A 14,252-nucleotide genomic window follows, 5' to 3' on the forward strand; every position below is an offset into this window, starting at 1 on the left:
TAATTACCCGCGCTGTGAGTGAAATTAATAAGATCGCATATTTTATCAAGCTTGATTTCTCTTTTTCGAAGAATGTTTTTATTAATTTATTAAAGTGTGTTTTTTAGTTATCAATACTTTTATATTAGTCTGTAAGTGCTAGTTTTTCATTGACTTGTTAAATTTTTGTATTTCTTAATTGTAGTCTGTTTTTTAATTGTATGAAAATTGTTAGTAGCCAGAAAGAATTTTGCCAATAGTATGCTGTATAATTTTTGAATTGGTAGTCTGCAAGAACTTGTGTTCGTTAACTTAATAAACAAATAAATCGATTCCACTTCTGACACCAATTTTATCGAATTTCGGTGAAATTCCGCTTATTCCAAACCTTCTGCTAACGTTCGAATGGGTAAACTGTTTAATAGTTCACTCCAATTTTTAGTATTGCAAACTGGTCTTTATTTTGATTACTTTGGGTGTAGTATAATTGTACTTCAATATGACTTACTTAACAAAAGCGTGTTTAAATCAAACTGAGTAAACATTCCTCAGCTTGCGCTGCTTTTATACTCTCTGTTGGCTCGTCCGCATATTTCTCCAAAGGTCTTGACGTTTCACCTTCTAGAAATGTTGGATCTCCTGGTTAGTTACCACATATATAGACGTATATTTGTAGTTAATGTCTTTCTACTGGCCATATGCGTGTGCATGTGCGAGTAACTACTTCGGCGATGACTACATCTGTGTGTGTGAGATATCTCTTCGTCGCATTTTATGTACGTGTGTAAATGGATTAAATAGATGTGTTCGGGTACATAAGAGTGGCAGCTTGCTTTACTGTTGTTGAGCCTTTATTTACTAACAGCTTAGTGATGCTAAAAATCGCCACAATATTATGATGTGATTATGATATAGATATGGCCCGATTTTCATTGCGTAGCGGAGAGGGATGAGAGCTGAGTTCAGTATGCTCTACACTGCAACTTTAAAAACAATTGCTGCCAAGTGTTTGCCTGCATAGATGATCTAGACATGCTGGTTAGGGGTAAATTGCGTGTAAAATAAAAAATTGAGCCAAAAATCAGCCAAACAAACATTGGACTGAAGAACTGGTCTACCTAAATGATTGCTCTCAACAAGGCTCAAGCAGCCGTGGTGAATAGGTTTCCGAAAATATTCATTAGGGATCTGACGAACACTCAAAACCTCTTCGTGTTGAGGCTGCATTGAGGACGATGATATTAAATCATGTTGTCGATACATTCTTTAAGGGTTCGCCGCTAGGTTATGGTATTTTGTTCTAAGTTAGTCAGATTTCCGGAGGATATATCGATGATCTAATTTAGGGGTATTTGAAAACACATCCTCGCCACGAATAAGTTCTACAAGTGGAAAGTGGGGGCAGGCAAGGGGAGCATTTGCACCGGGCGCTACACACAGGGGCGCCAAATGGTTCGCAAAGCAGAACTTCATGGATAATTTGTATTTTTATTATAACTGATTTCTGGAAAATATTGATTTCTGGAAAAAATTTTCTATACAAAAAAATGCATGCATATATCCGGAATACTTGCGACAGGTTCTGGAATAATTGAAAGCATATATGTTTTTTCTCACGTTCAACGTTACGATGTCAAACGTGAATATGATACACGATGCAGCGCCAGAATACAAGCGCTTAGCGTTATCCTCGATGGGCTAGAGAATGTAGTAGAACACATAGAACAGTTTGCAGATTAGCACATAACAAGTGGCACCAGTTGCGAAGCTACAATCCTTTCCAAAATATACTAAATTTTAGTTTCATAACATTAGTTTGTTTCTGGTATGAAATCTTAAGGAGGATTGATCGTGTGCAGCTCAGATTACAAGATCCGGGGATGAATTTTAGAGAAGGAAGCGTATCATTATCTTAATCATTAGCGACTGAACTATCCGAAATTCGAGACACTTTCTGTGAAGAAGTAATAGAAAAAGCGAAGTCTCTTTTTGAAAAATGCGATATTGATATAGTAAAACGTGTAAGAAGGCGCCGCAAAATGCCTGGAGAATCGGCTAGAGATGTTGGTCTTTCCGCAGAATGTGAAATTTCTCGCATAATTAAAAGTGTTCTCGATCGTCTCCAAAAAGAAATACGTACAAGATTTACACGGCTTAGTTTGCTTAATTAATTAGCGCTTAACCGTTAAAACGTTTATGGCCGTCCAACAAGGTGCGCCAGTCGCTTTTCCTCTCTGCCAACCGTCGCCAATTGGCCACACCAAGGAAGTATAATTGTTTTCCACCCGATCCTTAAAGCGGAATGGGGCCACCCTCTACCTCTGCTTCCATAGGCTGGTTCCGATAGAAACACTTCCTTGGCCGGAGCGTAATCTTTCATTCGCATAACGTGGCCTAACCAGCGCAGCCGCTGCCTTTTAATTCGCTGGACTATGTTGATGTCTGCGCAGAGCTCGTACAGCTCATCGTTAAATCTTCTTCGGTACTCGCCATCGCAAAGGCGTAGAGGTCCATAAATCTTTCGCAGAACTTTTCTCTCGAACACTCCCAGAGCCGCTTCATCTCCATATAGCAGGACGGGTACGATAAGTGACTTCTATAGTTTGATTTTCCTTTGCCGAGAGAGGACTTTACTTTTCAATTGCCTATCTAGTTAAAAGTAGCATTTATTGGCAAGAGTGATTCTTCGCCTGATTTCAGAGCTGATCTTGTTGCTAGTGTTGATTCTGGTTCCCAAATAAACGAAGTCTTTTACTCTTTCGAAATTATGACTGGCAACAGTAGCGTGGTTGCCAAGGTGCATATGCGCTGACTCTTTGCTCGATGACAGAAGGTACTTCGTTTTGTTCTCTTCACCATCAAACCCGTCTTTACCGCTTCTTTTTCAAGTTTGGAGTCAGCAGAACTAACGGCGCGGGTATTTAGGCCGATGATATCAATGTCATCAGCATATGCCAATAATTGCACGTTTTTATAGAATATAGCCTTTACCCGCGGCCCCCTCCGCAAGGAGAAAATGAAATATATGGGCTATTCACGTTAGCCTGCTTATCAAGTTATCGGTTTAAACAATTTTTTCTGTCTAATGCATTTTATTTTTGTAATGGAGTAAAAAAAAAATATCTAAATGTGCTAATAACGTGATAGGATCCCCAAAGAATCCCGAAATTATCCAGAAAAAGCCACGAAATGACCCGACGATATCGCGGACGGATCCCGAAAGCCGTCCAGAAATGCCCCGGAAGGGTTCCAAAAGTTCCCGGAATATTCCCAAAAAACCCGAAATGACGACACGATTCTAGACTTATCCAGAGAACCACACAGAAATGATCCCTGAAGGGTACCAAAATTATCCCGAAATAGTCCCGGAAAAGTTCCGAAATGACCCTGACGGGCTCACGGACGGATCTCAAAAACCATTCAGAAAATATCCAGGAAGGGTTCCTAAATTATCCTAACATAGTCCAGAAAAAGTTCCGAAATGACCCCGAGGGGATCCCCGACGGATCGCGAAAACCATCCAGAAATGATGCCGAAATGGTCCCCAAATGATCCGAAATAGTCCCGAAATGACCCCGACGGGATCCCGAAAACTATCCAGAAATGATCCCGAAAGGGTCGTAAAACTATCCCGAAAAAGTAACAAAAATATCTCGAAATGACTCCTACGGCATCACGGTCGGATCCAGAAATGACCTCGGAAGGGTCCCCAAATGATCCCAAAATGGTGCCGAAATGACACTGATGGACCCGGCAAACCATCATGAAATGATGCTGGAGGGGCCCCCAAATGATCTCGAAATAATACAGAAAAGGTCATGAAATGACCCCTAAGGGGTTCCCAAATGATCCCCAAAAAGTTCCGAAATTACCCCGATGGGTTCCCGTACAGATCCCGAAAACTATCCAGAAATGATGCCGGAAATGTCCTCAAATAATCCCCCTAACAACCCCGAGATGACCCTGACGGGATCCCGGACGGATCCCGAAAACCATCCAGAAATGATGCCGAAATGGTCCCCAAATGATCCGAAATAGTCCCGAAATGACCCCGACGGGATCCCGAAAACTATCCAGAAATGATGCCGGAAAGTACACCAAATAATCGCCTAATAGTCCCGAAATGACCCTGATGGGATCCCGGACGGATCCCGAAAACCATCCAGAAATGATACCGAAAGGGTCCCCTGATGATCCCGTATTAGTCGCGAAAAAGTCCCGAAATGACCCCGACGAGATCCTGGTCGAATCCCGAAAACCATCCAGACATGATGGCGGAAGGGACCAAAAATGATCCCGAAAAGTTCCTCAAAAGACCCCGACGGGATCCCGGACGGATCCCGAAAACTATCCAGAAATGATTTTGGAAAGGTCCTTAAATGATCCCCTAATAATCCCGAAATGACCCTGACGTGATCCCCGACGGATCCCGGAAACCATTCAGAAATGATGCCGGAAAGGTTCCCAAATGATCCCTAAATAGTCCCTTAATGACCCTGACGGAATCCCGAAAACCATCTAGAAATGATGCCGGAAATTACCCCAAATGATCCCGAAAAAGTCCTGAAATTATCCCGACGGTATCCCGGACGGATCCCGAAAACCATCCAGAAATGGTACCGAAAGGGTCCCCTAATGATCCCGTATTAGTCGAGAAAAAGTCCCGAAATGAACCCGACGGGATACCGCTCGAATCCCAAAAACGATCCAGAAATGATGCCGGAAGGGACCCCAAATGATCCCGAAATGACCCCGACGGGATCCCGGACGGATACCGTAAACCATCCAGAAATGATGCCGGTAGGTACCACAAATGATCCTGAATAGTCCCGAAATGGCTCCGTCCGGATCCCAACTATACAGAAATGATGCCGGAAAGGTCCGCAAATGATCCCCTAATAGTCCCGAAATGACCCTGACGGGACCCCGGACGGATCCCGAAAACCATCCAGAAATGATGCCGGTAGGTATCCCAAATGTTCCCGAAATAGTCCCGAAATGACCCCGTCGGGATCCCGGTCGGATCCCGAAAACTATCCAGAAATGATGCCCGAAGGTACTCCAAATGATCCCGAAAAAGTCCTGAAATGACTCCGACTGGATCCCGGAAACCCTACAGAAATGATTCCGAAAAAGTTCCGAAATGACCCCGACGGGATCCCGGACGGATCCCGAAAACCATCCAGAAATGATGCCGAAGAGGACCTCAAATGATCCCGAAAAAGTCCCGAAATGACCCCGACGGGATCCCGGACGGATACCGAAAACCATCCAGAAATGATGCCGGTAGGTACCCCAAATGATCCCGAAATAGTCCTGAAATTACCCCGACTGGATCCCGAAAACCCTACAGAAATGATGCCGGAAGGGACCCTAAATGATTCCGAAAAAGTCCCGAAATGACCCCGAAAACCATCCAGAAATGATGCCGCAAGGGACCATAAATGACCCCGAAAAAGTCCCGTAATTATCCCGGAAACCATCAGGAATTTATCTCACAAAGGTACGCAAACGATCCCGAAAATACCCCGACGGGATGCCGGACGGATCCCGAAACCCATATAGAAATGATGCCGGAAGGGTCCCCTAATGATCGCAACATGATCCTGAGTCCCGAAAATAACCCCGACGGGATCCAGGACGGATCCCGAAAACTATACAGAAATTATCGCAGAAGGGTCCCGAAAACCATCCAGAAATGATCCCGGAAGGGTCTCGATATGACCCTAACGGGATTACAAATAAGGTGAAGCTAATTATAAAACCATGTTAAAAGGGCAGCAGGCGCGTTGGAGCGAATGAAAAGTTACAAAGGAACAAACAGGTAAAGCTAATAAAAGCGTGCTAATAAAAACAATTGATGGAGGGCGGATGGCGGAAGGAGACGGAGAGCACCACCGATCGTTTTTCCAAATTGTTTAGATCTCGATTTGTATGAGCCAGATACCAAAAATTATACATTTAGGGGAACATTTATATTGAGTTATAACAATTTATAAATTTTACACCATAAGGGGGAGAAGGAGGGCGGGGGGGGGGGCGGAGGGTGTCACTGCTCATTTTCTAAGCCCTCGACTTATTTGACGTATTGAGTTTGTAATATTGGGGAAGGTCAGTAAAGGTAAAGTTATATGTAAAAATTATTAAAAAGTAATTTTTCGAAGGGGTCAGGGGACCCCCACCCCCTTTCCATCTTCGAAAAAAATTTCGCTAGTAGACTATTGTCTGTGTCCCAAATTTCATCAAAATATAATAATTTAATTATAACTGTTCCTAGGGGGCGGAGACCTCCCCCATTTGAAAAAATATATAGCTTATAGATCCTTCTAGACTATTGGCTGTATGTGTGCAAAATTTCATCCAAATCCGTCCAGCCGTTCTTGCGTGATTGAGGCACAAAGACAAACATCTGGACATCCAAACATCCAAACTTTCCCATTTATAATATACTAGCCTTTACCCGCGGCCCCGTCCGCAAGGAGAAAATGAAATATATGGGCTATTCACGTTAGCCTGCTTATCAAGTTATCTGTTTAAACAAAATTTTCTGTCTAATGCATTTTATTTTTGTAATTGAGTAAAAAAAAAGAACTAAATGAGCTGATATCCTTATAGGATCCCCAAATGATCCCAAAGTTATCCAGAAAAAGCCACGAAATGATCCCGACGCTATCGCGGACGGTTTCCGAAAACCATCCAGAAATACCCCGGAAGGGTCTCCAAAAGTTCCCGAAATGACAACAACACGATTCTAGATTTATCCAGCGAACCACACAGAAACTATCCCGAAAAAGTAACAAAAAAATTACGAAATGACTCCCACGGCATCCCGGACAGATCCAGAAATGATCTCGGAAGGGACCCCAAATGATCCCAAAATATTGCCGAAATGACCCTGACGGATCCGCCAAACCATCAAGAAATGATGCCGGAAGGGTCCCCAAATGATCCCGAAATAATACAGAAAACGTGACAAAATTACCCCTGAAGGGTCCCAAACTGATCGCGAAATGGTCCCGAAGAAGTCCCGAAATTACCCTGATGGGATCGCCGACGGGCCCCCAATTGATCCCGTATTAGTCGAGGTAAAGTTCCGAAATGACCCCGACGGGATCCCGGACGGATCCCAAAAACCATCCAGAAATTATGCCGGTAGATACACCAAATTATACCGAAATAGTCCCGAAATTACCCCGACGGGATCCCGTAATTCGGGATCCATCTAGACCATCTAGAAATGATGCCGGAAGGTACCCCAAATGATCCCGGAAAAGTCCCGGAATTACTCCGACGGGATCCCGAACGGATACCGAAAACCATCCAGAAATGATGCCGGTAAGGTTCTCAAATGGTCACCTAATAGTCCCGAAATGATCCTGAGGGTATCCCGGACGGATACCGAAAACCATCTAGAAATGATGCCGGAAGGTACCCAAATGATCCCGAAATAGTCCCGAAATGACCCCGAGGGGATCCCGGACAGATCCCGGAAACCATCCAGAAATGATGCCCAAAGATACTCCAAATGATCCCGAAATAGCCCCCATGGGATCCCGGACGGATCCCGAAAACCATCCAGAAATGATGCCGGAAAGGTCCTCAAATGGTCCCGTATTAGTCGCGAAAAAGTCTCGAAATGACCCCGACGAGATCCCGGACGGATCCCAGAAACCATCCAGAAATTAGGAAGAAAGATACCCCAAATGATCCCGAAATAGCCCGACGGGATCCCGGACGGATCCCGGAAACCATCCACAAATGGTGCCGGAAGATACCCCAAATGATCCCGAAATGGCGCCGACGGGATACCGGGCGAATCCCGAAAACCCTCTAGAAATGATGCCGGAAGGTACCCCAAATGATCCCAAAAAAGTCCTGAAATTACCCCGACGGGATCCCGAACGGATCCCGAAAATCATCCAGAAATGATGGCGAAAGGGCGAAAAAGTCCCGAAATGACCCCGATGGGATGCCGGACGGATCTCGAAAACCCTCTAGAAATGATGCCGGAAGTTACACAAAATGATCCCGAAAAAGTCCCGAAATTACCCCGAAAACCATCTAGAAATGATGCCGGAAGGTACCCCAAATGATCCGAAAAAAGTCCAAAAATGACCCCGACGGGTCCCGGACGAATCCCGAAAACCATCCAGAAATGATGCCGGAAGGGACCCCAAATGATCCCGAAAAAGTCGCGGAATGACCCAGACGGGATCCCGGACGGATACCGAAAAGCATCCAGATAGGATGCCGGAAAGGTCCTCAAATGATCCCCTAATAGTTCCGAAATGACCCTGACGGGATCCCTGACGGATACCGCAAATCATCCAGAAATGATGCCGAAATGGTTCCTAAATTATCCCGTATTATTCGAGAAAAAGTCCCGAAATTACACCGACGGGATAACGAACGGATCCCGAAAACCATGTATAAATAATGCCGGAAGGTGCACCACATGATCCCGAAATAGTCCCGAAATTACCGCAAGGGGATCCCGGAGGGATCTCTAAAACCATCCAGAAATGATGCCGGACGGGACCGCAAATGATCTCGAAGAAGTCCTGAAATTACCCCGACGGTATCCCCAAAACCACACAGAAATGATGCCGGAAGGGACCCCAAAAAATTCCGAAAAAGTCCCGAAATGACCCCGACGAGATCCCGGACGGATACCGAAAACCATTCAGAAATAATGCCGGTAAGTGCCCCAAACTGATCCAGAAATATTCCCAAAATGACCGCGTCGGGATCCCGAACAGATCCCCAAAACTATCCAGAAATGATGCCGGAAAGGTCTTCAAATGATCCCCTAATAGTCTCGAAATCACCCTGACGGAATACCGGACGGATCCCGAAAACCATCCAGAAATGATTCCGAAAGGGTTCCTAAATTATCCCGTATTAGTCGAGAAAAAGTCCCGACGGAATCCCGGACGAATCCCTACAACAATCCAGAAACAATGCCGAAAGGGTCCCCAAATGATCCCGTATTAGTCGAGAAAAAGTCCCGAAAGGACCCCGACGGGATCCCGGACGAATCCCGAAAACCATCCAGAAATGATGCCGGGAGGGACCCCAAATGATCCCGAAAAAGTCCCGAAAAGATCGCGACCGGATCCCGGACGGATACCAAACCATCCAGATGTGATCCCCAAATGATGCGGAAATAGTCCCGAAATTACCCCGCCGAGAGCCCCGACGGATCCAGGAAATGATGCCGGAGAGGTCCTCAAATGATCCCCTAAGAGTCCCGAAATTATCCCGCGCGGATCCTGGACGGATCCCGAAAACCATCCATTAACGAAGCCGAAAGGGTCCCCAAATGATCCCGCATTAGTAGAGAAAAAGTCCCGAAATGACCAAGACGGGATCCCCGACGGATACCGAAATCCATCCAGAAATGATGCTGGAAAGGACCCCAAATGATCCCGTATTAGTCGAGAAAAAGTCCCGAAATTACCCCGACGGTATCTCGGACGAACCCCGGAAACTATGCAGAAATGATCCCGAAATAGTCCCGAAATGACCCGGCGAGAGCCCCGACGGATCCCGGAAACTGTGCAGAAATGATGCCGGAAAGGTCTTCAAATGATCCCCTAGTTGTCCCGAAATTACCCTGACGGGATCACGGACGGATACCGAAATCCATCCAGAAATGATGCCGAAAGGTTCCCCAAATGAACCCGTATTAGTCGAGAAAAAAAGTCCCGAAATGACCCCGACGGTATCTCGGACGAACCCCGGAAACTATGCAGAAATGATTCCGAAATAGTCCCGAAATGATCCCGAACGGATCCCGAAAACCATCCAGAAATGATGCCGGAAGGAACCCCAAATGATCCCGAAAAAGTCGCGAAATGACCCCGTCGGGATCCCGGACGGATCCCGAAAACTATCCAGAAAAGATGGCGGGAGGGACCCAAAATGACCCCGAAAAAGTCCTGTAATGATCCCGGAAACCATCAAGAATTTATATCTCAAGGTACGCAAATGATCCCGAAAATACCCCGACTGGATACCGAACGGATTCCGAAACCCATCCAGAAATGTTGCCGGAAAGGTCCCTAAGTGTTCGTGAAAAAATCCCGAAATGATCCCGGAATAGTCCCGAAAATATCCCAAAATAACCCCGACGTGATCCCGGACAGAAATGATCCCGGAAGGGTCCCAAAATAATCCCGAAATAGTACCGAAAAAGTCCCGAAATGACCCCGGCGGGATCCCGGACGCATCCCGAAAACCACCCAAAAATGATCCCGGAAGGGTCTCGATATGACCCCAACGGGATTACAAATAAGGCGAAGCTGATTGTAGAACAATTTTAATAAGGCAGCAGGCGCGTTGGAGTGAATAAAGAGTTACTAAGAAACATACAGGTAAAGCAAATAAAAGCGTGCTAATAAAAACAATTGATGGAGGGCGGATGGCGGGAGAAGTACCGCTGCTCGTTTTTCCAAAATTGTTTAGATCTCGATCTGTATGTGCCAGATACCAAAAACGATTGATTTAGGAGAAAATTTATATTGTGTTATAACAATTTATAGATTTTACACCAGAGGGGTTAGAAGGGGGGGAGGGGGGGGGGAGGCGAGTGGAGGGTGTCACTGCTCACTTTGTAAGCCCTCGACTTATTTGTCTGTGATATTGGTGAAGGCCAGTCAGTATACGTAAAGTTATAATGTGTAAAAATAATTAAAAAGTAATTGCTCGAAGGGGACCCCCACCTCTCTTTCTATGTTCGAAAAAGATTTCGCTAGTAGACTACTGTCTGTTTCCCAAATTTCATCAAAATCCGTGTAGCCGTTCTGGCGTGATTCAGTCGCAAAGACTAAAAAATATAATAATTAAATTATAACTGTTCGTAGGGGGCGGGGTCCTCCCCCCTTTTGAAAAATATATAGCTAGTAGATCCTTCTAGACTATTGGCTATATGTGTGCCAAATTTCATCCAAATCCGTCCAGCCATTCTTGCGTGATTGAGTCACAAAGACAAACGTCTGGACAAACATCCAAACATCCAAACATCTAAACATCCAAACATCCAAACTTTGCCATTTATAATATATATATTAGATTAGACTAGCCTTTACCCGCGGCCCCGTCCGCAAGGAGAAAGACTATTCACGTTAGCCTGCTTATCAAGTGATCTCTTTAAAAATTTTTTTCTGTCTAATGCATTTTATTTTTATGATTGAGTAAAAAAAAGATCTAAATGAGCTGATAACCTGATCCCCAAATGATCCCGAAGTTATCCAGAAAAAGTCGCGAAATGACCCCGACGATATCGCGTTTGGATCCCGAAAACCATCCAGAAATGCCCCGGAAGAGTTTCAAAAAGTTCCGGAAATAGTTCCAAAAAACCCGAAATGACAGCGACATGATTCTAGACTTATCCAGAGAACCACACAGAAATGTTCCCTGAAGGGTACCAAAATTATCCCGAAAGGTAGGTATCCCAAATGTTCCCGAAATAGTCCCGAAATGACCCCGTCGGGATCCCGGTCGGATCCCGAAAACTATCCAGAAATGATGCCCGAAGGTACTCCAAATGATCCCGAAAAAGTCCTGAAATGACTCCGACTGGATCCCGGAAACCCTACAGAAATGATGCCGGAAGAGACCCTAAATGATTCCGAAAAAGTTCCCAAATGACCCCGACGGGATCCCGAACGGATCCCGAAAACCATCCAGAAATGATGCCGAAGAGGACCTCAAATGATCCCGAAAAAGTCCCGAAATGACCTCGACGGGATCCCGGACGGATACCGAAAACCATCCAGAAATGATGCCGGTAGGTACCCCAAATGATCCCGAAATAGTCCTGAAATGACCCCGACTGGATCCCGAAAACCCTACAGAAATGATGCCGGAAGGGACCTTAAACGATACCGAAATAATACAAAAAAATCTCGAAATGACTCCTACGGCATCACGGATGGATCCAGAAATGGCCCCTAAAGGGTCCCCAAATGATCCCGAATTTACCCCGATGGCTTCCCGTACAGATCCCGAAAACTATCCAGAAATGATGCCGGAAAGGTCCTCAAATGATCCCCCTAATAATCCCGAAATGACCCTGACGGGATCCCGGACGGATCCCAAAGACCATCCGGAAATGATGCCGAAATGGTCCCGAAATGATCCCTTATCAGTCGAGAAAAAGTCCCGAAAAGACCGCGACGGGATCCCGGAGGATCCCGAAAACCATCTAGAAATGATACCGGAAGGTACCCCAAGTGATCCCGAAATAGTCCTGAAATGACCTCGACGGGATCCCGAACGGATCCCGAAAACCATCCAGAAATGATACCGAAAGGGTCCCCTAATGATACCGTATTAGTCTAGAAAAAGTGCCGAAATGACCGCGACAGAATCCCGAAAACCATTCAGAAATTATGCCGGAAGGGACCCAAATGATCCCGAAAAGGTCCTGAAATGACCCCGACGGGATCCCGGACCGATCCCGAAAACCATCCAGAAATGAGCCCGGAAGGGACTCCAAATGATCCCGAGAAGGTCCTGAAATTACCCGACGGGATCCCGGGCGGATCCTGAAAATGAGGCCGGAAGGGACCCAAAAGGATCCCAAAAAAGTCTCGATATGACCCCGACGGGATCCCGAAAGGGTCCCCTAATGATACCGTATTAGTCCCGAAAAAGTCCCGAACGGCCATGTGTGCTGAATTACCGGTTTCGAAGAGACCTAAAATGATCCCGGAAGTGTCCCTAAATGACACCAAATAGTCACGAAGTGATGCCGACGTGATCCTGGACAAATCTCGAAAACTATCCAGAAATGATGCCGGAAGGGTCCCAAAATAATCCCGAAGTAGTCACGAAAAGTCCCGAAATTACCCTGACGGGATCCCGGACGGATCCCGAAAACCATCCAGATTTGATTCCTGAACGGTCCGCAAATGATCCCGATATAGTCCGAAAAAGTCCCGAAAAAACTCTGACGGGATCCCGGACAAATCCCGAAAATCGCCCAGAAATTATCCCGGAAGAGTCCCAAAATGATTCCAAAATAGTAGTTACGAAAAAGGCCCGAAATGACCCTAACGGGATCCCGAAAACCATCCAGAAATTACTCTGGAGGGATCCCCAAATGATCCCGGAAAAGTCCACAAACCATCCAGAATTGATCTCTGAAGGTTCCGCAAATGATCCCGAAATAGTCCCGAAAGTCACGAAAAACTCAGACCCATCCCGAAAATCATGAAGAAATTATCCTGGAAGGGTCCCAAAATTACCCCGAAATAACTCCGACGGGATCCCGGACAGATCCCGAAAATCATCCAGAACTGAGCTCTGAAACGTCCGCAAATAATCCAGAAATAGTCCGGAAAAAGTCCCGAAAAAACTCCGTCGGGATCCCGGACAGATCCCGAATATCACCCAGAAATTATGCCGGAGGGGTCCCAAAATGATTCCGAAATAGTCCCGAAAAAGTCCCGAAATGACCTTGAGGGGATCCCAGACCGATACCGAAAACCATCCAGAATTGATCTCTAAAGGGTCCGCAATTTATCCCAGATAAAGTCGCAAAAAAACTACGAAGGGATCCCGAACAGATCCCGAAAATCATAGAGAAATTATCCCGGAAGGGTCCCAAAATGATGCCGAAATAGTCCCGAAAAGGCGCGAAATAACCCTGACGGGATCCCGGACGGATCCCGAAAACCACCCATAAATGATCTTTAAGGGCAACTGACCCCGAAATAGTCGTTAAAAGGTCCCGAAATTACCCCGACGGGATCCCGAAAACCATCCAGAAATTATCCCTGAAGGATCCCCAAATGATCCAAGAACAGTCTCGAAATTCCCTGACATTTTCCCGAAAAAGTAAAAAAATAAACCCGACGGGATCTCGGACGGATCCCGAAAACGATCCAGAAATGATGCCGGAAGGGACCCCAAATGATCCCGAAATTCCCCCGATGGGATCCCGGACGGATCCCGGATCATCCAGAAATGATGCCGGTTGGTACCCCAAAATGATCCCGAAATAGGCCACAAATGACCCTGTCGGGATCCCGGACGGATCCCCAAAAGTATACAGAAATGATGCTGGAAGGTGAAATGATCCCCTTAAAGAAAGATGAAAAATGAAATGATCCCCTTATAGTTCCGAAATGATCCTGACGGGATTCCCGGCGGATCCCGGAAACTATCCAGAAATGATGCCGGAAAGGTTCCCAAGTTATCCCCAAATAGTCCCAAAATTACCCTGACGGTATCCCGGACGGATAACGAAAACCATCCGGAAATGA

General features: G+C 45.8%; 1 protein-coding gene across 1 annotated transcript in view; it reads left to right on the forward strand.

Annotated features, from left to right (window-relative positions):
* Window positions 1-14,252, forward strand: part of LOC137235738 (uncharacterized) — a 126,302-nt gene that overhangs the window by 43,393 nt on the left and 68,657 nt on the right. The gene's annotated exons all lie outside the window — the stretch shown is intronic.

The sequence above is a fragment of the Eurosta solidaginis genome, unplaced genomic scaffold (assembly GCF_040869045.1).
Source record: "Eurosta solidaginis isolate ZX-2024a unplaced genomic scaffold, ASM4086904v1 ctg00001059.1, whole genome shotgun sequence".
Classification (NCBI taxonomy): domain Eukaryota; kingdom Metazoa; phylum Arthropoda; class Insecta; order Diptera; family Tephritidae; genus Eurosta; species Eurosta solidaginis.